Source organism: Prunus mume, linkage group LG4 (assembly GCF_029339155.1).
Source record: "Prunus mume cultivar Tortuosa linkage group LG4, ASM2933915v1, whole genome shotgun sequence".
NCBI lineage: Eukaryota > Viridiplantae > Streptophyta > Magnoliopsida > Rosales > Rosaceae > Prunus > Prunus mume.
This window is the reverse complement of record NC_142701.1, coordinates 3,025,344-3,049,237: the sequence shown is the minus strand read 5'-3', so window position 1 is coordinate 3,049,237 and position 23,894 is coordinate 3,025,344.

Below are 23,894 nucleotides of genomic sequence, written 5' to 3'. Positions count from 1 at the left end.
CAGGCATCTAGGCAATGGTTTGCAAATTCACTGAAGCTGCTCTAGCTGTTGGGTTTATCCAATCCAAGGCAGATTATTCTCTTTTTACATGCAAGAAAGTTACACCGTTTACAGCCTTGTTGATTTATGTTGATGACATACTAATAACTGGGAATGATCAAAAGGCAATCTCATCACTTAAGAAATTTCTACTGTCACGGTTCAAAATAAAGGACCTTGGAGATCTCAAGTATTTTTTTGGGATTGAAGTTTCCCGTTCAAAACAGGGCATATGTATTTCACAACGAAAATACACCCTTGACATACTCAAAGACAGTGGCATTTTGGGAGCAAAACCGGTAGCCTTTCCCATGGAACAGGGCACCAAACTTTCTGATGCAGGTGATCTACTCAAAGATCCATCTCAGTTTAGAAGATTGGTAGGGCGTATGATATATCTCACCATCACACGGCCTGACATCACATATGCAGTACATGTGCTTAGTCGATTTATGCATGCACCCCGAATGCCGCATATGGAGGCAGCTCTTAGAATACTCAAGTATCTTAAAAATGCACCAGGGCAAGGTTTATTTTTTTCAGCTGGAAGTAACTTGAAGCTACATGCTTATTGTGATTCTGATTGGGCAGGGTGTCCTATGACGAGGAGATCCACGACTGGTTATTGCGTATTTCTTGGGAATTCATTAATTTCTTGGAGGACTAAGAGATAAAAAAACTATCTCATTATCTTCTGCAGAGGCAGAATATCGAGCTATGACAAGAGCATGTTGCGAGCTCACTTGGCTACGAAGCTTGTTACGTGACCTACATCTTCCACATCCAGAAGCCTCAATTCTCCATTGTGACAACAAGGCTGCACTACACATTGCTGCTAATCCAGTTTTTCATGACAGAACTCATCATATAGAGATGGACTGTCACTTCATCAGAGAAAAGATATAGGATGGTGCAATCTCTACCAAGTTCATACCTTCTTCACATCAGCTAGCAAACATGTTCACAAAACCCTTTGGAAAAGATCCCTTCTTATCCATGCTAGGCAAGTTGGGAGTTCTTGATATTCACTCTCCAACTTGACGGGGAGTGTTGGAAAGTAATCAATACCTGATTCTACGGGAACTAGAATAGGAAAACCTTCTTTGTAATTGTTTCACTTTTCCTAGAATTGCTGTACAATTCTTTTCCTAGTTAGGCTATGTATATTTTCCTAGTTAGGCTTGCATTCTCCCTGTATAAGAATATTGTACAATCAATAGAATAATTATTCCGGCACAATATCTTCTATATCAATTTTACAAATCGCTGACAGCAAACAAAAGCTTCTCCACAAACAAAGAGTTAATTTTTTTCTCGTTATTTATTTTTATTTTTTCTAACACAATTGGGTTTGGTTTTTTTTTTTTTTTGGGTCTGAAACAGGGGTTTGCTTCTTAGACAATGATTTCTGATATGAGTTTTTTGAGCTGATTTTTTCAATAATTTATGGGCTTTTTTTCTTTCTTTTATGTCATTGTTTATTGAATCCCTTATATATATTGACTCAAAAAGAGAGCTGAAAAAATCGAACATGGAGGAGATGAAATGGGAAAGAGAAAGCATGGGTTGAGTGGTCTATTGTTTCTCTGGTTCTCAAATGGCGATGCGAAGTCAGATATTGGTATTTTTTTATGTCTTGTTTGTTGTGTTAAATCTCCACCGCCCAAGTCATCTAACGGATCAAAATAGAAATCCGTATTGAATCCGCATCAATGTAATTCGCAATGAAGAAAGGCCCTGGGCATACATACCAAATGAAAAGACTTGTCTGTCTTGTTTGTTAATGTGCGTGTGAAATATTGTTGTGGGAACAAATTTTTGGTATTTCCTTGTTTTTTAATGTGCGTGTGAAATATTGTTGTTTGTAATTTCTTGTTCATTTGTGCACATATGATGTGTAAGAGGTGTGCATGTGATGTGTAAGTTGTGGGAACAAATATATTGGCAACCAATCACGAGGCACTGTGTGGACAAAGAGAATATCTCTTAGGTAAATTATTATCTCCATTTAATTGGATAATTATTTAGACCAAAAATAAATATATTATCATCGATTAAGGATTTGATTCTTATTAAAATCCCTAATTGACTCAATCTCTCCATTTAAGGGAAAGATTAATTCCCTTCCTTATAAGAATAATTTTTTGAAAAACCCTAGAAGGCAAGAGTAAAGCACTATAAATACATGACTACATCACACCTCCAAGGTATTTCGAAACCCTACAGAAAACTCCTCTCTCTCTCTCTCTCTCTCTCTCTCTCTCTCTCACAGCTCCGGCCACCACATATGGCTCGGGTTACCCGACTCTCCTCATGAGAGAAAACTCCAACCACTTTAGTTATTGTCGTATCTTTTTCAAGATCCAATCGAACTAACTTAGGCATCGGAATGCCTTTGGTCAATACCCCTCAAGTGTGGTCTATAACACCCCGACCCTAATTCTATTATTCATTTAAAACATTTATTTTATTTTATTATGAAATTACAATTTTGCCCTCGGGGATAGGGTTATTTTGGTAATTTTTTAATCCAGTAGGATTTTGGGGGATTGAATGGCACCATGACGTAAATCATGTCGATACGAGTTCGTAGACATGTAGTTGACTCAAATCGGAGCTGTAACGAAGAAGTTACGATCAACGAAAGTGCAATGGCACAACCATAAATATTTCATAAGTTGGATTTTTTAAAATCAGATTTCTCTATCTCTCTCTCTCTCCCCCTTCTCTCTTTCACACTAACAGACCCCCACCCCCTCTTTTTTTTTTTTTTTGAAAAAGCCGCCACTCTTTTAGGCCACCACCACCACCACCTCCAACCACCATTTTTGTCGATCTAGGTATGTTTTCTCATCCTTTCAACGTGCTCTAGCTGATGGTTGGGTTGATTAGGATCGTGTTTTGAGTTTTGAAACTCAAATTACAATTCAAAGATTTGGCCAGTTTTTGGCTTGAAATTCTGGCAAATTCCGACCACTTTTTGGCCATGGTCCAAGAACAAAAGTTGCTTCACTCGTTATCCTGATCACGTAGGTATAGGTATTGTTGTATGATTTGAGAATTTTGTGGTCGCTGGAATTTTCTCAAGCCACCCATGCGATGTCAGCGCTTCTGGCGACACGTGGGCCATGTTTAGGATGACAGGACCCGAATTCCTCGGAATCCGTGACGAATCCTGTGATATTTTTAACATCATACTGATACCGAGCCCTCTTACTAAAAAGACGAGACTATTTGTCTCACCAAAACTTTCCCAAGCTTTCATTAGGATATTGTCTATGGCACCCTTGTTTGGTACCTTGGTGGCAATGATTGCCCCAATCAACTTTGGACCACTCTCGATGCAGGACTTGACCCAAATTCCACTTTGGAATCCCAACCAAACCCTGTGAGTGTCCGACACTGCTAATCGGGCACAAAAGACTAAATTGCCCTTTTAATCGAGATTAAATGAAATTCAAAGTGCGACCTGCAAAAATTCGATACAGTCTCCCTTGTAAACCAACATTTCCCAACAAAATTCCACCTGTGAAACAAGCATATATGTTTAAATATATATATATATATATCACAACTGCCAACATGTATCGAATTATATACAAAAGAAATTAAGCATCATATCATTCTGGCCTTAGGCTGCAACGAATTAAATTATCAATCTGCTAATAAAATTCATCTCAACTTTCGGAACAACAATAATACATTGGCAATCTCAACCATTCTAACTCGTGGTTGCACCTTGTAACCATAGGGTGCCTACGTACCCTTACTGAGGGATCAAGCTACACGTAGTTCTCATATTTCATTTCAACTTTCTGTTTCAAGCTTCCTGGCATTTCTCACATGGCAATATAATCAATTGAAGAAATAAAAGCATTTATAACACTATTCTTCATTATCTTAAAATCCTGCTACCATTCAATCCGATAACTATCTCAATTCTTACTTTCCATATCCTTTAACATATTCAGCTAGGCAGCATATAAATAAAAATATTTAACTTCAACAATTCATGCAAGGCAAGCCATAACCATCAATTTCTCGTGGCACCAATGGTGACACGTCCTGCTCTGTAAGCCTCACTGGACTCGGACTTATGTCCCAAGAGTCCGGTCTCGATCGGACGGTCAGATTACTCACGATCGCACGATCGACGGCCTCTGTAAACCTAGCCCTAGGGTTGGCCTTTTCGGAGTATACGAGACTCCGATTCACAATCCAATGAATCCTACACAATCCTGGAATTACATAGCTCAACCTATAAGAAATTGACTGCGATCCAACGGTTCAAACGTATTGAACCAGGAAATCGCACAATATGCGAGATCCGTTCGGGGTTCAAACGTTGTCCGAATTAATATCCGCGAATTCCTATGCACTTGTGAGGACCAACAGATCATTTTAGGTTCTGAAAGTGACTTCACTATGCTGCCCACGCACCGCCACACGCACCGGCAGCGCGTGGGTGGCTTGATCAAATTCCGGCAACCGGAAATCTTCAAAACGGGAAACCCAGCTTCCTATCCTAGGTAAAATACCCTATTTGGAACCACTTTAGTTCTTGGACCTACCCAAAAAAATAACCACAAGAGGCCGGAATTTCGATTTTAAAACTGACCAAACTTAGGGTTATAAATCGAACCACCTAGGCTAAAAATCGATCAAATCCTACCCAATCATCAGCTAGATCATGAAAAATAGGTGAGAAAGCATACCTCACTCGCATGACACGGTGGCCGGAGGAGGGAGAACGACAGCGTAAAGTTTACGAAAAAACTGTCCAACACCGACTGTTTCTTGGCTGTTTTCAGCGAATACGGTGGCGAATCGGGGGAGAGAAAGGCTGGGGATGGAAGAGGGAAGTGTGTTGGTTCTAACGGGACTAGTCTTGCTTCAATTGGTGGCCGGAGTTGAGAGATATCACCTTTGGAAGTCAGCTAGTCGAGCTGCCCCAACTGCAGAAATTCTGGGTTTAAAAAAAAACTGAACTTCGAAATATTTACAGTTATGCCACTGAACTTCTTTTGATCGCCATTTCTTCGTTACAACTTCGATTCGTGTCCACTACATGTCTACGTACTCGTTTCGACGTGCTCTACAAAAAGGTCAAACCGAAATATCCAAATTCCTTCCCGAACTTAAAATGACCTTTTTACCCCTTTTTATATTAAATAATATCTTTAATTTTCAAAAACCTTAATTAATTCAAATCTTTTTCATTTTTTTCATTTAAATTTTTTTCCTTTTATTTTAATTATTTAATCTCCCCCAAATAAAAGTCAACCCTTAAATCATTTCAATATTTCCGGGGTAAAATTGTCTTTTCCTTCAATATTTTAATGTTTAACTAATAATTTAGGATCGGGTTGTTACACTCGAGGCTTGAAAAACCCAGAGATTCCTCAAGCTTGATCACCAACTCCTCAATCTTGGCATTGTCCATATTGGACCACTGTGATGGGTTACAATAGTCGGTTTCTAAGATGTACAGGGTGAGTAAAGTAACAGAATAGTAGATGGCCAAAATTTGCTTCCTGAGGTTTGTTTGAGGAGACAAACTTCAGTCCATGGGGGCTCCAAGGAAAGATACAATGGTCATTTTCTAGAGTGCAATAATTGGTCCAAGCACTGTACCAACCAAGTATCTTAACACTCCAAAAAATGTAGATTTGGAATGTTAGATTATAAGCCAATATAAAATGGATAACTATAAGAAAATAATATATAATAATCAAAGGGGCAAGAACGTTGCTTTAGATACATAATGTACACAAAGTAACAAGTCCATGGATTAAGATATAAATGTAAAGTAGTCTAAAGAAGTTAGATGCACGAGACCTTTCCATACATATAAATATCGTATCCTAAAATGTTCTTGGTCATAGGATCATTAATTGGACAATGGTGACCCGCAAAGACTGGTACACATTATGTCTACTCAATTGGGAGGATGACTAGTCTCAAGTCATTCGTATAGAAACACTGAGACAGATGTGTAGGTGCTCTATAGAAGATGGAGTCCAGTGAACGCAATCAACTCTAGAATTCTTATATGGAAGTCTTACTCGCAAGTGTAAAACAAAGAATTATAAGTTGTGATAATGCAAATTAATCCTTAGACCTAAGACATCACAGTTGTCTTGTGTATATGTTATTTCTCTTCAAGAGCACTATACGATCATATCAAAATGGTGTGACTTAAATGTGTTCTTCATGAATCTCAGTGTGTACGCAGAGACAGGTGAATGTACAATAAGGAATCTCTTCTCTTAGTAAGAAGAGAGAATACTCTAAAGATATTATTTGTGAATCTTTGACCAAAGTATTGGATGGAAATTGAAACAAGAATGTTCATCAAATTGAATCATATAATCTAGAGAATATGACATAAAGTATTGAATTAGAGAATGATCGAATTACATTGTAATCACAAATTGACTAGGTTCTCTAAATGAATTCTTTTTACCTTGGGTACCCATGACATACTGATAGGTGTCACTCATGGCTTATGGAAGCCCTGTAAGGACTAATTATGATTAGCTTACGCCAATAGGGAGAATTGTATAGAGGGATACAATTCACACTTGATTCAGAGTGAATCATTCATACCTACCGCCTTGCTAATTAGAACCTATAAGATTGCACACCAAAAATGGATCGATTGGGAAATTATGAAAAGAATAAATGATTTTGTGACTTGGTCAAAGTCAATGTGAAAGTCAAAAGTCAAAGGTCAAACGATTGACCCGACACTTGACACGGTCAACTAAGGATGACCGGGACCAACATTCGTTAGACAAGTGAGTGATTGAATTAGTCAAGTCACTAGAGTAATTAAATTGATTATTACATTAATTTAATTATTCAATTAAAGTTATGAAAATTTAATTAAAGGTCCCATATGACTTGGAAATTCAAAAGGGATTTGACCATATGGACTTAGCCACATATGTGACACATTATAGGATTAATGTGTTGGACCAAGATAGCAAGAGATGACACACATAGAGGGGGGGTTGGCTACACTAGGGTTTGGGGGCATTTTTGTCACTCTTGTGACATTTTTGATCCTATAAATGTGTAGCTATGGAATCCTATCATCCTAGGGTTTTCAAGTTTGTGAAATTGGAAGAGAGAAAACATCAAGCTCTCTCTCCCTAACCCCTTCAATCTATCACATCAAGTGAGGGTGCTAGCACCACTCTTCACTTGTTGTCTACTCATTCTCTCATCCCATTCAATCCGTGGTGAAGAGCTTTGGGGAGGTGCATATCTTTGTACCTATTTGGAGAGCTACAAGGTGGAGAATCAACATCAAAGGGAGAGCCAACAACAAAGGGACAACTCCTTTTACTTGAACACCATTTTTGGTTTCAAAATTCGCTTCAAGGGTATGAAAACCTTATCTTTCTCTCAAATAGGATTTAGAGAGTCTTTGGTATAAACTTTCATAGACTTATAAAGATTGGGACCAAATGAGACTTGCATGAATCCCTAGTTTATTTAATGTTTCTGCTCTTACTTTGATTTCATATTAGATATGGCTTGCTAGGTGATTTATACTCTCAAAATTTGGTTGTAGAGTTTTTAGAAATCTCTATACAACACCATTTCGATAATATTCCCTTCATGTAAAAATACAACTACTTAATGACACAATATGGACTTGAATCCGACTTACCTACACTACTACAAAAAAGGAAAACCACGACGGGAATTCACCGTCGTGTATTCTGTTTTCAAATCGTCGTGGAATCCACCGACATCTTTTCCATAACAAAACCACGACGGTGAATAACCGTCGTTGTTAAAACAAAAAACGTCATCAAAAAATAAAAACCGACGTCTTTGTGCTGCAAAAAGACATAAAAAACAGTCGATGATGAGAATAGACGACCAACTCCAACAAAAAACGTCGTTAAAAAGGAAACAGATGACAAATATAAATACGACGTCTTTACAATCATAATAGACGACGTTATTGACACCTACTACGTCACAACATTTCCCACAACCGTCGTAAAATAAATTTTCCACTTCGATTTTTTATGAATTATGACGTGGAAATAGATGTCAGGTTCATTAATTACGACGTATGTATTTACTTAGACGACGTTGAAATGAATAAACAACGTCGGTTCCAAATAAATGAGAGCCGTATTACAGAATTTATACGTCATATTTTGAAAATAAACGACGTGGAAAAAATGATGGGGTCATTAATTACGACACAGTAATTTATAAGGACGACGTTGTCGTCTATATACAACGTCGGTACCATGAAAAAGACCGTCGTGTTTAATAATTTATACGTCTTCATTAAAAAAATTAACGTCGTCTAATTCATCTTAACGTCGACGAATTTAATGGACTTCAAATACCGTCGTGAATTCATCCTTTCCACTTCGTTTATTAAAGAACTTACGACGTGGTAAATTCATGACGACGTCGTCTTTTGTAACGTTCAGGTTAAAATTCTCATCTTTTAGACGTCGGTATTATGGGATTGGAGTCGTGTTATTTTGAATTACATGGCGGTTCTTTATGCTTGTCCGACGTGTTATCCTGGATTACTGTTTCACAATAGCGTCGTGGTTCTTCATTGTTACTTTGCTTTAAGACGTCGGTAAATATATTGCGGTCGTTGAATGCTCCAAAACGTCGTTATTTATTAGAACAGACGTTTGTTTTTCACATTTTTATCAAAACCGTCGTGTTTTGTAATCTGGAACCAGTAATTTTTGTTCTGATTGTTTTGTGGCCAAAACCTGTATAATGAAATGAAGAAATCACATTACAATATATTACAAAATTAATGTCATACACTGCCAATTAAAAGCATCATTCAACCCATATATCTTCACACCCATCTCGAATATTTTGACTCCCTAACTCAACCACCACTTCATCAAATGTGTCAACATTTGGCATCCCCCTAGTAAATGGCTCACACTCAATTCTCACATCACCTAAGACATCATCACCAATAACATCATTATATTCTCTATTAGGCATTGATAACACTACCGACCAACCACGATGCATCGGGTCGTCAACAAAAAATACTTGTTTGACTTGAGAAGCCAAAACAAATTGGTCATTCCTATGTCCAATTTTACTCAAATCTACAAGGGTAAATCCAAGTTCGTCCACTACAAGACCAGAAGTATTATCAATCCAATCACACCTAAAGACTGGGATTGTAAACTTTTGGTAGTCAAGGTCCCAAATTTCTTGAATGACACCATAGAAACCCATATTTGAGAGAATTGGGTTTTTATCCTTGGCACTAGCAACTTGCATAGTATGTGCAAGTAAATAAACTCCAATATTTTGAGTTGTCCGCACATCATCTTGTGCCTTGATGTTGAATTTAATACCTTTAATGAGATAGCTCCTATATAATGGCACTGCCATGTTTGGACCAGCTGCTAGCCACCTTAAATTTTCTGATACGCCATGATTGTCTTCCTCATTAAGTTCACTTTGAACCTGCAAATTAATCATATAACTTCATTCAATCTAACATAGAAAGAAGAAAATTAAAAGTCCAATATGTTATTCAATAACATATACCTTGAAGCGTAGCCATTGAATGAAAGTGCTATTGTGCTTATCCTGCAGCCACTTTGTTCTCTTTCTAAATTTTGGATAAGTGGTCTGGATGTGAATCATATGTTGCCTACATGACACACAAAATTCAAGTATTACGGTCCCAAACATATAAGATAAACATAAGAAATAATTTAAAATGGAAACTTAAAGAATAAAACTCATACGTACTCGATATAAGGTAGGACTTCCTCCGTATTCTCCAAGACATATAGATGTGCTTGGTTCAACAGTCCCGATCAACTACGCTCACTGTGCAACCTGATAATGGCTTTGAAACTCCCATCTTTTGGCTTGAAGGCACTCCAACTGTACTAACATCAGATAAATGCTCGGTACAAAACTCTACAGCTTCTTCACTATATACCGCTCAAGCAATGCAACCTTCGGGACGAGTACGATTCTGAACATACCCCTTTAGCACTTTCATATATCTTTCAAACGGATACATCCATCTAAAATATACTGGCCCACACAGACGAACTTCTCTGACAAGATGTACTACTAGATGAACCATGATATCAAAGAATGAAGGGGGAAAGTACTTCTCAAGCAAACACAAAGTAACTACTACATCTTCTTCCAACTTATCTAGCTTGGAAACATCAACAGTCTTTGCACATATAGCATTGAAGAAGAAGCACAAACGAGTTATTGCATACCTTGCAGGCTTCTCCAAAACAGAACGAATTGCCACAGGGAGCAATTGTTGCATTAAGGTATGACAATCATGTGATTTAAGGCCAAGAAGTCTTGAATCTTGTAAAGATACAAGATTTTTTATATTTGAAGAATAACCTTTAGGGACCTTCATACCATAGAAAGAATTGCAAACCTCTCTCTTCTCTGCTCTTGACAAATTCCAAGGCCCGGGAGGCAAACGAGTACGTCTTTCTCCATACTCGGGTTGCAAATCGCTTTGACCCCATGTTCAATAAACCTAATCGAGCAGCAATCCCATCTTTATTTTTTCCAGGATCTCCAAAGCAATGTACCAATGATACTATCGCAAACATTCTTCTCAATGTGCATAACATCTAGGACATGCCTCACAGGAAGGTATTTCCAATACTCGAGATCAAAGAATATTGATTTCTTCTTCCAACAAACTCTGTCACCATCTTCAACCATATGCAGCACTTCTTCTCCGGTTAATGGCTCAGAGGCGTGCCATATTCAGGTTTCCCATTAAAAGCTGCACGTTGCCTCCTATATGGATGATTGATCGGTAACCATTTTCTATGCCCAATGTAACAAATTTTGTGGCCATTTTTCAACCTGTGACTAGGTGTATCATCGCCGCATATTGGACAAGCTTTATATCCTTTAACAACACAACCAGATAAGTTTCCATAGGCGGGGAAATCATTAATTGTCCACATTAATGCAGCTCTGAGTGTAAAGTATTCTCCATTATGTGCATCATACACTCCTCCAATCCCATCCCACAAAGATTTTAAATCATCAATCAAAGGCTCCAAGTAGACGTCTATATCATTTCCGGGCTGTTTAGGACCGGAAATCAATAAGGTCAACATCATGAACTTTCGTTTCATGCACACCATGGAGGGAGATTATATGTAACTAAGATAATCGGCCAGCAACTATATCGCTACTTAGAGAACTGTGGGGATTGAATCCATCGGATGACAGAGCCAATCTCAAGTTTCTCGGCTCATTACCAAACTCGCCATTTATCATCAAGAAGTTTCCAAGACGGGAATCCTGGATGAGACATATAACCGTCAATTGATTTTCTAGCAGCATGCCAAGTCAAACTCTTAGCAGTCTCATGTGATCGAAACATCCTTTTAAACCTTGGAATTGGAGGAAAATACCACACCACCTTCGCTGGCACACCCTCTTTCAAGATTGAATCTTTGCCTTCCTTCCACCTTGAGATACCACAATTAGGACAATGAGTTAAATCCTCATACTCCTTCCTATACAAGATGCAATCATTGGGGCATGCGTGCATTTTCTCATAACTCAGCCCCAATGCACACAAAGTCTTTTTTGCCTCATACATAGAGGCCGGTATTGTATTTCCTTCTGGAAGCAAATCGCCTTGAAGTATCAATAATTCATAAAACAGCCATCACTCATCCCATATTTTGCCTTCAAATTATACAACTTCACTAATGCCGATAACTTCGTGTACTTTCTACAACCAGGGTACAATGGTTGATCTCCATCCCCAATCACATTGGCAAACTCATAAGGATCAGATCCAAAATCACCAAAATCATTATCATCCATCTCTATTTCTTCAGACACAAAACTGTACCTACTATGGTCATCATCTTCTTCAACATTTCTACTAGCATTAGTAGTTGCTTCCCAAGGTTCTCCGTGAAATGTCCAATTCTTATAGCTTTGGTCAACTCCATTAAAGTATAAGTGATCCCTTATAATTCCAACCCCAAACAATTTCAAATTAACACATTTAACACATGGACAACGGATATGTGTGGTAGTTAGAAGATTTTCTACAGAAAAGTTCAAAAATGCTTCCACCCTAACTCATATGCCTTCGATCTTCTATCCGAGTGCATCCATGACTTATCCATCTCCGACACTATACCCTACTATATATAATAAAGTGAAAAGGAAAGCAATGACCATCACTATAGCAGATTATATAAAGTCTAATAGCAAGTAATATACAACATAGACGACGGTTTTTAAACAAAAGCAGGCGTATTTGATATATATAGACGACGGATTTTACGTCGTCTAATTATAACCACGACGGTAGTTACATAACACCGTCGTGTATAAATAATAAAACGACGGTTTAAAGTAAAAACCGTCGTCGTATGCCTGAAAACGCGTCGATATCCAGTTTATTTTCAAGATCCCAAAACCCTATTAAGAACACAACATAGACATGAAACCAAGCAAGAAACCAACATATACGTGAAACCAACATATACTAAGCATGAAAACAATAAATCCATTCCCAATTCAACATAACAGAGAGTGATTAAAAGATCCGACAAAATGAAATCCATTCCCAATTCAACATAACAGAGAGTGATCAAGAAAACATTAAACAGAAAATCCATGAACCCTTTAACAACATTATTAACAGATCGCAAAACATATACCTAAAACCCTTTAACAAAACAACGTAATATATCATTCAATGAATTTACAAGGGAAGAGAGGGTTTGTACTTACAGTTGGCAGAGCTCACATGATTATGACCAAATTGGATTTGACACACCGCCCAACTTTGAATTAGAGATGAAGTGAGAGAGCGAAATGTTATGTTGCGCGAAATCTGACAATTTTAGGGTTAGAAGTATAAAAATAAGAGCCAAATCTGAAAATTTTAGGTCCCGCGAATATTTTAAGAAAGCGCGCTTTTTAAAACATCGACCGAAAAAACACGCGTCGTTAAAATTTAACATTAAACATGATGCTAATTACATTAAGGACGTCGTGGTAAAACTATGTACCACGCAAAATCAAAAAAGGCGTTAAAACTATGAAAAACCACGGCGGGGTTAATTAACTACCGACGTAGTAAACAATAATAAACGACTCACGTGTAAACAAAACGTCGTTTAAAAGAGAAACGACGTCGGATTTTTCACCATACGACGTAAACTCCATATTCCACGACTCAATCACCGTCGTTAAAAGTAATACCCTAAACTTTAAAACCCTAAATTATATATTTGTAAAATTTAATTTTATAAAATTGTTTATGGTTTTACATCCTAAGAAATAACAAACATAAACCCTAAACCCCAAAAATTATACTTTAACCATAAACCCTAATAAATAACAACCCTAATCCCCAAACCCTAGACCCTAAACCATCAAACTATGTAAGTGATGCTATGACTCATCAAAACAATTTTATTTAGGTTGGACATTTTAATCTTTTATTACACAAACTGCATTTTTTTGGGTTTTAGGGGGAAGAAAATATATCAATGACTTCATAGGAGTTGAAGTTGAATTTTTTGAATTTATTTTAAATTTATTTTTAAAATTTTGAATTAAAAATAATAAAATATTCTTATGTCAACAACAAACCACGGCGGGGTTAATTAACTACCGACGTTGTAAACAATAATAAACGACTCACGTGTAAACAAAACGTCGTTTAAAAGAGAAACAACGTCGGATTTTTCACCATACGACGTAAACTCAATATTCCACGACTCAATCACCGTCGTTAAAAGTAATACCCTAAACTTTAAAACCCTAAATTATATATTTGTAAAATTTAATTTTATAAAATTGTTTATGGTTTTACATCCTAAGAAATAACAAACATAAACCCTAAACCCCAAAATTATACTTTAACCATAAACCCTAATAAATAACAACCCTAATCCCCAAACCCTAGACCCTAAACCATCAAACTATGTAAGTGATGCTATGACTCATCAAAACAATTTTATTTAGGTTGGACATTTTAATCTTTTATTACACAAACTGCATTTTTTTGGGTTTTAGGGGGAAGAAAATATATCAATGACTTCATAGGAGTTGAAGTTGAATTTTTTGAATTTATTTTAAATTTATTTTTAAAATTTTGAATTAAAAATAATAAAATATTCTTATATCAACAACAAACCACGACGTTGTAAATAATAATAAACGACTCACATGTAAAAAGGACGTCGTTTAAAAGAGAAACCATGGCGGATGTTTCACCATCAGACGTAAAATACATATTCAACGACCTACTCACCGTCGTTATAAGGTATTAACCTAAACCCTAATAAACGACTTACTTGTTCAAAAGCACGTCGTTTAAAAGCGAAACCATGGCGAAATTGTCATCAAAACGACGTCTTATGTACACCCCATCACGTCTAAATATCATTTTACGTCGGTTTTTTACATAATTATGTCGTTGGAAAGTTATTACACGTCGGTTACGCAATTTGTTTTTTCTTTTATATTATGAAAACCTCAACAAATTTTCAGGGAAAAAAAGGATGTATATTATAGACAAAATTTGGACATTATATATTATAGACAAAATTATATATTATATAAAAATATCAAGTGTTCCAACAATCATCTAATCCATATGAAGGCAAACAAACTCTGCCCATTCTTTCCTGACTTCATCAATGGCTGCTTGGGGGTATGGCGCTTGATCTTTTCCCTTGGCAAACTGCAATCCATAAACAATGATTATTAAGCTTTACAAAATAAAAAGAAATTCAGACACAGACGACGTTTTTTTTTCATAACCGACGTAGTATATCGATTCAACGACGGTAATTTTAAATGACCGTCGTTGATAATACAAAAAACCACAAAAAATGTTTCTGAAAATTTTATTCTTACCTTCTTCTCAAACTCCAAGGAAGGATCCATGATGATGTCCCTCATGAAGCGCATCACATAATACCCGCATTCGACACTCTGGGTTGCTTTGGTGTGCTGGCGAGTTTTCAGTTGGTGCTTTACGGCCTGGTACGCCTATGTGGGAATTATAAATTTTTAAAGCACATTCACGATGTTTTTGCCCTCCTCATCAACCACACGATTTCAGCAGAGGATCCAGAAAATAGACGGTTTCCCTCTTTGCCCTCACAATCAGCAAGACCCAATGACGGCTGCACAAAAATAAAATAAAACGGCGGTTAATATAAAAGTCAGCACGGAGGGAAAGCACGCGTTTATTTATAAAAACCGACGTATTATATAGTTTCACACGACGTAATAACTTAATCATCGACGTCATTATAAATTTATCACGACGATATTTAACTACCGACGTGGTTAGTTGTTTCAAACGACTCAATAAATAAATAACCGACGTGGTTAGATGTTTCAAACGACACGAATTAGTTAAACAGTTTTATAAGTGGTCAATTAGTGAAAATCATACAAACAAAATCCTTTTAAGGAGACTAACCCTGGATTGTAAGGCATCATGAAAATCTGTTCACCATCTGTTTTTTGAAGTCGACTGGCTACAATTCGTGATCATCAATTAGTGACCCAGCGTTGGCACTAACTTGAGCAGGTCGATAAAGCCAACCATGCTGCACATATTTGCTTCTCTCAAAACATCATATAAGCACCTAAATATATAAAACAAACGACGGTTATTTATACACAAACGACGTATTATACAATTTCACACGAATGAAATAGAAAGCAGGACGTGATAACTAATTTATCACGACGGTAGAAAAAGAACGACGTGGTTAGTGGTTTAAAACGACGTAATAATTAAACAACCGACGTCTTATGATATAATGTTTGATATTTGATTAGGACAAACCTCATATATACTGCAACCACAGTAGCCCCAATTTCTTCCATGCCTGCAAACTGTGTAATATCTTCATGCAAGACGAAGGTACTTCGATCTGCACCAAACACCTCCTTCTCAATGTTGAAGGTCATGATCTTCTCCTGAGGCTTTAGTGTCGTTTCCACATAACGACAAAGGGACTGTAAGGAAGATGGCACCTCCACATTCGAATAATCAACTACTTCAGTACCCTGTTTAAAGAAATAAAGCAAAATAAAATGACGTGGTAATTCATTAAAAACGACGGTTTAAATTAAAAAACGTCGTCTTATTATAATTTAAACGACGATAATTAAATACCGTCGTTTTATATAACTATCGACATCGTAGAAAATAAATTCCGACGTCTAATGTGAAAACAAACGACGGTTTAAAGAAAAATATCGACGTCTGAAATGTGAAAAACAAATAACGACGGTTTAAACAAATTATATAACTTTCTTCTTTCTTCTCTTCATCATTTGTTTCTTCCTTTTGTCCTTCATCTTTTTTCTCTGTTTTTTCTTCCTTCTTCCCTTCATCTTTGTTTTCTCCTTTCTTCTCTTCATCTTGATTATCTAAAGCCCCAGATTTCTGTTTTAAATAATAAAGAAATATATATATAAGACAGATTGTACAGAGAGTAAAAAAATTAAACCAAAACGTCGTGGTAAGGCATAACCTAAGACGGTATGTAAGAATTATGGACGTCTTAAAATTATTAAACGATGGTAAATAATAAACGTCGTGGTAATTGTATATTACGTCGTTAAGGACTAAAACCGTCGTCTAAAAACCACAAAGTACGACGTCTAGTGGCGTGTAAAACAAGTAAACTAAATACGACGTGATATTTAAATAAACACGACGGGTTATTTATAAAATCGTCGTGGTATGTTTTTAAAACGACGGGTTTATTCATAATAACGACGTCTAATGTAAAAAAACAGAGAATTCAAAGTTCAGTTATGTTACCGTTTCTTCCTGCGCTCCCCATTTTTGGCAGATCATCCTCTAAATGTTGGGATCTCCTTCACCCCAGCTTGCTTTATCGGACATTGGATTTATGGGACTTTGCTGTAGACCTTGGTTTTGAGAGGGGCTAGTTTTCGGTTTAAGCATGCTTGGATCAAAATTGGGGATGAGGTGGGAAAGCTGACTTAGTAAATGTTCCCTCTCAGCCTCTACTAATTGTTTGGTTCTAGCTTCCATCTTCTTAGTCTCCTCTTGAAGGACAAGTCTTACACTTTCCTTCAATTGATCAGCAAACTTTACCCTATGTGGTCTAGGTAAATTGAAGAATTGCCTAGGGGAAATCCCAGCACCTACCCCTCTTACTCTCCCTGGATGCTCGGGACCCAAAGCCAAGGTCAAGACATCATTACTGCCAGTTACACTCAGACTGCCTTCAGCCACTTGTTTTGCAATTCATCCTAAAACAAAGACATACAAAAAAGTCAGCACAAGAAAACACACGACGGTTATTTATAAACAAATGACGCAGTATATAATTTCACACGACGCACCAAAATAGAACTCGCGTTATAATATATTTATAACGACGTTAATTAAAACCGACGTGGTTAGATGTTTAAAACGACGCAATAAATAAACCACCGACGTCTTTTTCGTAATTACAGAAAACAGAGTTGTGATTCCAGATTTAGATCTTTCACGACGTTTTTGAAAACATTTCGACGTAGTAATAACATTAAAACGACGAAAAAATTAACCACCGACGTCTTATCTATACTTACGAAAACGAGTTGTGATTCCAGTTTTAGATCTTTCACGACGTTTTTTAAAATATTTCGACGTAGTAAAATCATTGACACGACGAAAAAATATAACATTAGACGTAATAAGAATTATATATACACAGTTTAATAAAATTTTAAAACAGAGTGTGTAGGCTTACAATTAATTTTGCTTTCTCTGCCACCTTTGGATCCGGGATGTTACCATGTTTGTCCTGTCTAGCTTTCTTCCATAAGGTAGATCGATCAATTTCTACCCCAGGCATGGTTTCCTCCAATTGATCCTCCAAACCAGCATATCCTTTTCGAGACAATCGATGATTGTACTCAAGTTTCTCCCTAATCTGTGAATGTTGAGAATGCACAGACTCAAATTCTTTGGATAACCTTGAAGCTACAAAGGCATCCCATTCTGCTTTCTCTATGAATTTATATACTTCAGGGGGTTGGCTTAATTTCTCCCTCTCCTTGATGTATGGAAGGATATAATGCCTCGTCAGTGTAGACTTGAAATCCTTCCATTTCTTGGCAGCAGAAGATAACACCGAGCTCTTGCCCCCTTGACCTACCACAAAAGCCATGTCAACGGCTTCCCAAATCTGCTCCTTTATATCATTGGGGATTTCAGCCCATTTCTTGTCCACAAGTGGGACTCTGGAGCGTGCCAACACACCAATGTAGGACTGCATCTCAGTATGTGCAGGGCCACATCCTTTCCCCCTTTTATTGTACTCAACAACTGGCTTGATTTTCTGCAATTTTCTCTTCACAACACGAGGCATTGTGCTCATACCTCGACCTGACTTTGAATCCTCAGAAATTGTTGTCGGGCTGCTTGGTTCTGTCTCAGCAGATGAAACAAACTTCATCTTCTTCAAGGGCTTGTCTTGAGGAGTTACCATTCCAAGCTCCTTACCTCCATTTTTTTTGGAGCCAGAGTACTTACTTTGGTCTTGAGAAACCATGGTTACAGAATAAACAAACTGCAAGTGAAAATATTTGGGAAAAATTAGAACACAAACGACGGTTATTTATAAACTACGACGTATGATAAGATTTTACACGACGTAATAACATAACATCAGACGTAATAAATGTTTAAAGAAGAAACAATACAAATGTTTAAACAACGACGAAACAATATTAAATAAGACGTAATAAGAACTTATTACGGCGATATTTACACGACGTCGTGATATTCATATTAACACGACGTAAATATTAATATACCGTCGTGTTATGGATATTCACACGACGTGAATAATAAGCTACCGTCGTATTTATAAGAAACCAAAAACATTTTTCTTTCTCTGTGAATGTTTGATTGCAGGTTTAATTTCTCTGAAACATGGTTTTTGTTTTTCCTAATTTGATAAAATACAAAGAAAAAAAGCTTTGGCATCTTTTTATAGACGACGGTATCTTAAAACAACGTCGTGGTATGAACATTCACACGGCGTCAATAATAAGATACCAAACCCAACTTTCTTTCTCTCTGTATTTTATCAAATTAGGAAAAACGAAAACCATGGTTCAGAGAAATCAAACCTGCAACTAAACAAGCAAATAAAAATTTGACCGTCTGTTTAAAAACAACTTAGATCAATTTTAAGACGACGCTAGGACGACTGACAAACCGTCGTGGTCTACATATTTAACCACGTAAATACAAAGCTACCGTCGTCTTATTTAGTTGAATTAGTTGTGTTCAAAGTTGAAACTTTCCCTCTCTTTCTGTGTATTTTATCAAACTTGAAAGAATAAAAATGATTTTCGCCAGAAAAAAGGTAAAAAGATTTTCAAAACAAAAACAGTATGAGCATGCAAAATAGCAACAAAAATAGTGAGAAATGAAAGCTTACCTTTTGCGTGCAATGAAAGCTTTCTCTCGGATTTTGGTGTTTAAGTTCAGAGGCGACGACGAAGACAAGAGGAAGACGATGAGATACTCGGCGGTGCTCGACAAGGAAAAAGACGAAAAGTTTTCTCTGGGAGATTGAAATTTTTCTCGGGTTTGGAAACAGTGCATGTGTAAGTCAGGTAGACGAAAAGTTGTATATGTATACAAACCGTTTCATAGTAATAAGACGGCGGTTTACATATAACGACGACGTATTAATAGACAAACTACGACGTTAATTTGAACTTATGACGTGGTACATAATACGACAGTAGTGTTGTAGGTACCGCCGTAGTAAACTCCTAAATAAAAGTCGATAACTCAATATCTCGCGTCATGGTAGAAATATTTAACACGACGGTTGTTTTAAATTTACGACGTTTATTTTTATAATATACGTCGTTTTATTGTAATATACCGAAGTGGATAACACTAAACTAAAACGACGTATTATTGTTTCACGATGTGGATTCGTTTTTACACGTCGTTATGTGTAATATAACCGATGTGGATTTTATTTTTTTATTATAAATATAATTTTTTTCTCCTTTTTCTTATAGTTTATTTTTCAAAAACAGTGCCTTATACATATAGTTTTTTTTCCCGAGGAAATTAATGTTCTAGAATATATAAAGTTTCTTTTCTAGGTGACTGATTTAAATCAAATAAAAATATAAAACAACGACTGTTTTTGTTATACCGTCGTTGTTTCTTGTCGTCTTAAGTAAGAAGAAAACGACGTAATGTATTTGTTACCGACGAGGATTATTTTTGTTAAACGTCGTTATGTGTAATATAACCGACGTGGATTTGGTTTTTTAATTATAAATAGGGTTTTTTTCCACGGGTTCTTTCAGTTTTAGTATTCGATTAGGGTTTCAACTTCTTCTTGCCCCTTTCTCTGTCTCACCTCATCTCTTGGGAGGCAATTGTTTGAATGTTGGTTATCTGTGGCTGATTGCAAATCTGATTGCAAATCACCAATTTTCAATAAATTGTCTCGCTGATTGCAAATCTGTGGCTGCCGTCGTGAAGTTTTAGGAGGCAATTGTTTGGATGTGAATGTGTGTGTGCGTTTGTGTAGATACACAAACGCACACGCATCATTCACTTCCAATTGTCTCTCGATTGCAAATCTGAGGCTGCCGTCGTCAAATTTCAGATGCAATTTTTTGGATGTTAATGTGTATGTGCGTTTGTGTATCTCAAAGACACAAATACACATGCATCATTAACCTCTAAAATATTGTCTTCTGTAAGATGATGATGAGCAACAGAGTTCCATCTTGTAAGATTTTCTAACCCTTGTGATCTCGAATAATCTGATTATGTCGGCGGTTTTCTATATAAACCGTCGTGGTTATTTCAATTCTTGTCGTTAAGTAGATCTACCGACGTAGGATAACAAAATCCAAGAAATAAATTGTTAAAAACAATTCTTATTCAGACGACGGTTTAAATATAATGTATGACGTATAAAGTGGACAAATACGACGTTAAATTATATAATACGTCGTTATATGAAAACCCCAACTTGGTAAGAATTAAAGATGTCGTCGTAGAAATACGAGAAAGACGTCGTTATATTTACCTTTGCCGTAGTTGTACATTAATTTAATACGGCGGTATTTTGTATTTTACCGCCGTGGATTTATTTGTAATTATACGGCGCCTTATACGAAAACTTGGTCGTGTTAATTTCGGGTAAAACGACGGCTTTTTTTGAAACCGTCGTCTTTACTTTTTACGTCGGTCGGTTCATAACTTCCGCCGTTATTTGTTGGCTTCGATTTTACCTCTTGAAAATCCTATTTCAATAAGACGTCGGTTTTTAAATTAAGTACGTCGTGTTTTATGAACAGCCATTTGAAACTCCATTTTTTAGTTGTCTAATGTGTTATTACACGGCGGTTTTATAAAACCGTCGTCTTTTAAAAAACAACGACGGTTTTCACTTAGACCGTCGTGTTTTTCTGGTCGTCTTTTTCACTTTTTGTAGTAGTGCTACTAAAATCAAGGAGATGAATTCCAACTCAACCAAATACACACTTGTGTTATGTTCTTGCACGCTCATGTATATATATAATACATATAATATTAATATACATAATATACACGTAAAAAAATTTCGGGACCCTTAAAAATTGGAGGCCATGTGCAGTGGCACCACTTGCACACCCTCAGAGCTACCTCTATCATTAATGTTTCCCTTTTAGGTGGTTGGCCTCGATAAATACCCCCGAGAATATTGCCAAAATTTAGAGAGGATAAACTTTCAGAGTCATCAAGTCCAGGCGAACTTTGAATTCATGCATCTTTGGTGGTTGGTAGTCTTGAATGTGATGTAGCTTGTTTTCTTCAGTTTTGTTTTTCTGATTTGGTTTCTTACACAGGCGAGGGAGCTCTCATTTTAGAGAGAGGCATTACCTTGTGTTTGTTGTATAAGAATTGAGGGTGTTATGGTGGTTAGAAGTAGGCACTGACGTCATCAAGTTGACTCGAATTTTAACCAGCTCATTTGGACTATCCTAACCTGTGTTTGCGATCATGTATAAGTAATTGCAAATTTACCCCTAAACTTACTAAATTACAATTATACCCTTAGTGCATTGAAGTATTGTTTCTTTATTTTGCTAGATGGTTTTTCATTTGGACTATCCTAACCTCCGTTTTTCTTTCTGTTTTCACAATTGCGATCATCACGACAAAATCTATCTATCCTGACTTGGTAATTGCAAATTTACCCCTAAACTTACTAAATTACAATTATACCCTTAGTGCATTGAAGTATTGTTTCTTCGCATATTTTGCTAGATGCATATTGTTTTAACCAGCTCATTTGGACTATCCTAACCTCCGTTTTTCTTTCTGTTTTCACAATTGCGATCATCACGACAAAATCTATCTATCCATTTATGTTTGCAAGTTTCCTTGGTAATTGCAAATTTACCCCTAAACTTACTAAATTACAATTATACCCTTAGTGCATTGAAGTATTGTTTCTTCGCATATTTTGCTAGATGCATATGTGTACGTAACATTAGAATCTGAGATGTGACGTCTTTATTTTATTCATGTGGGAATTACTACGAAACCATATGTGTTATATATTGGAACTTTGTTCCGTATGTAATGCTTCTTGTTTACGTTAATTACATGTTATGTTAACATGATAACATGCTTTTCTAACTTGATATTTGAGCACCATCCGTCCAAGAAAAAGGCAAAGTAATCTCTCATTAATTTACAGCCTCGCTAAATTCACCTAAGGAGTTGTCATTAGGCATTAATCTATAGTGATTTTAGAATAATATATTTGTTTAGTATAGCATCTGTAACTTTGTTATGATGGAGTGTTTTCAAAAAATATAAACGCGTTGTGGACAGTTAGGAATTGTACTATTTTGTGCTCTACTATGAAAGAGCGTTTTGTTAATTAAAGAATTCAATATGTTGTACAATATCATTGTTAAAAGGTAACATTGAAAAACTAAATTGGTTTTAATTTTTTTATCTTCTGGTCAACATTTCTCTATGACAATTTTAATCGATATAATTTGGGTTAAAGAGAATGAAACATGTTTTACTTAAAGAATTAAACCTTGATGCCTTGGTATTTTTATCATTGATATTTCAATTTCAAACCCAATCTCTATAATATTTTAGAAAAATTGAACTCCTCAATGTCGGTTCTTATAAATTAAAAGAGTGCTAAGCCAGTTCTTAACAATGAGAAAAATACAATTGAACTCATAAAAAGATAATAGCACTTAACGTCAACTATACTAAAAGAACATGAGATAAGAGTATTGAACAACCAAAAATAAAAGAAATTATAGCAATATTTCATACCATATGCTGGATCAAAGAACAATGCAGAAACTTACTCAAATAACATTTCCTTTAACCTTAGCTAGAGTTCTAGCAACTGAAAACAATGAAAACATATTCTTTGAAAGATATGGAGAAAGAAATATGTCGTAATGGTGTGTCTTTGCAAAAAGAGTGGACGACTGATTTATGATGGGCAATGAGGTAAGTAGAAGGTTAATGTATTCATGGTGGGCAGTGAAGGGATCATGATGGATCGAATAGATTAAAGAAATGTTGATGGTGGAGAGTTAGCGAAAAAGAAATGGTGAGGTAGTGGGTCTTAAATGGTTATGAATTTAATGCCATGGAATGGGCACTTTTGCATCAACGATTTTGTCTTTTATTTTTCCTCTTGCTGAAGGGAAGTGTTGTCTGTTGTTCCAATTCTTATCCACACGTAATTTTGTGATTCGCATGTGAAATCTTGCTCCCA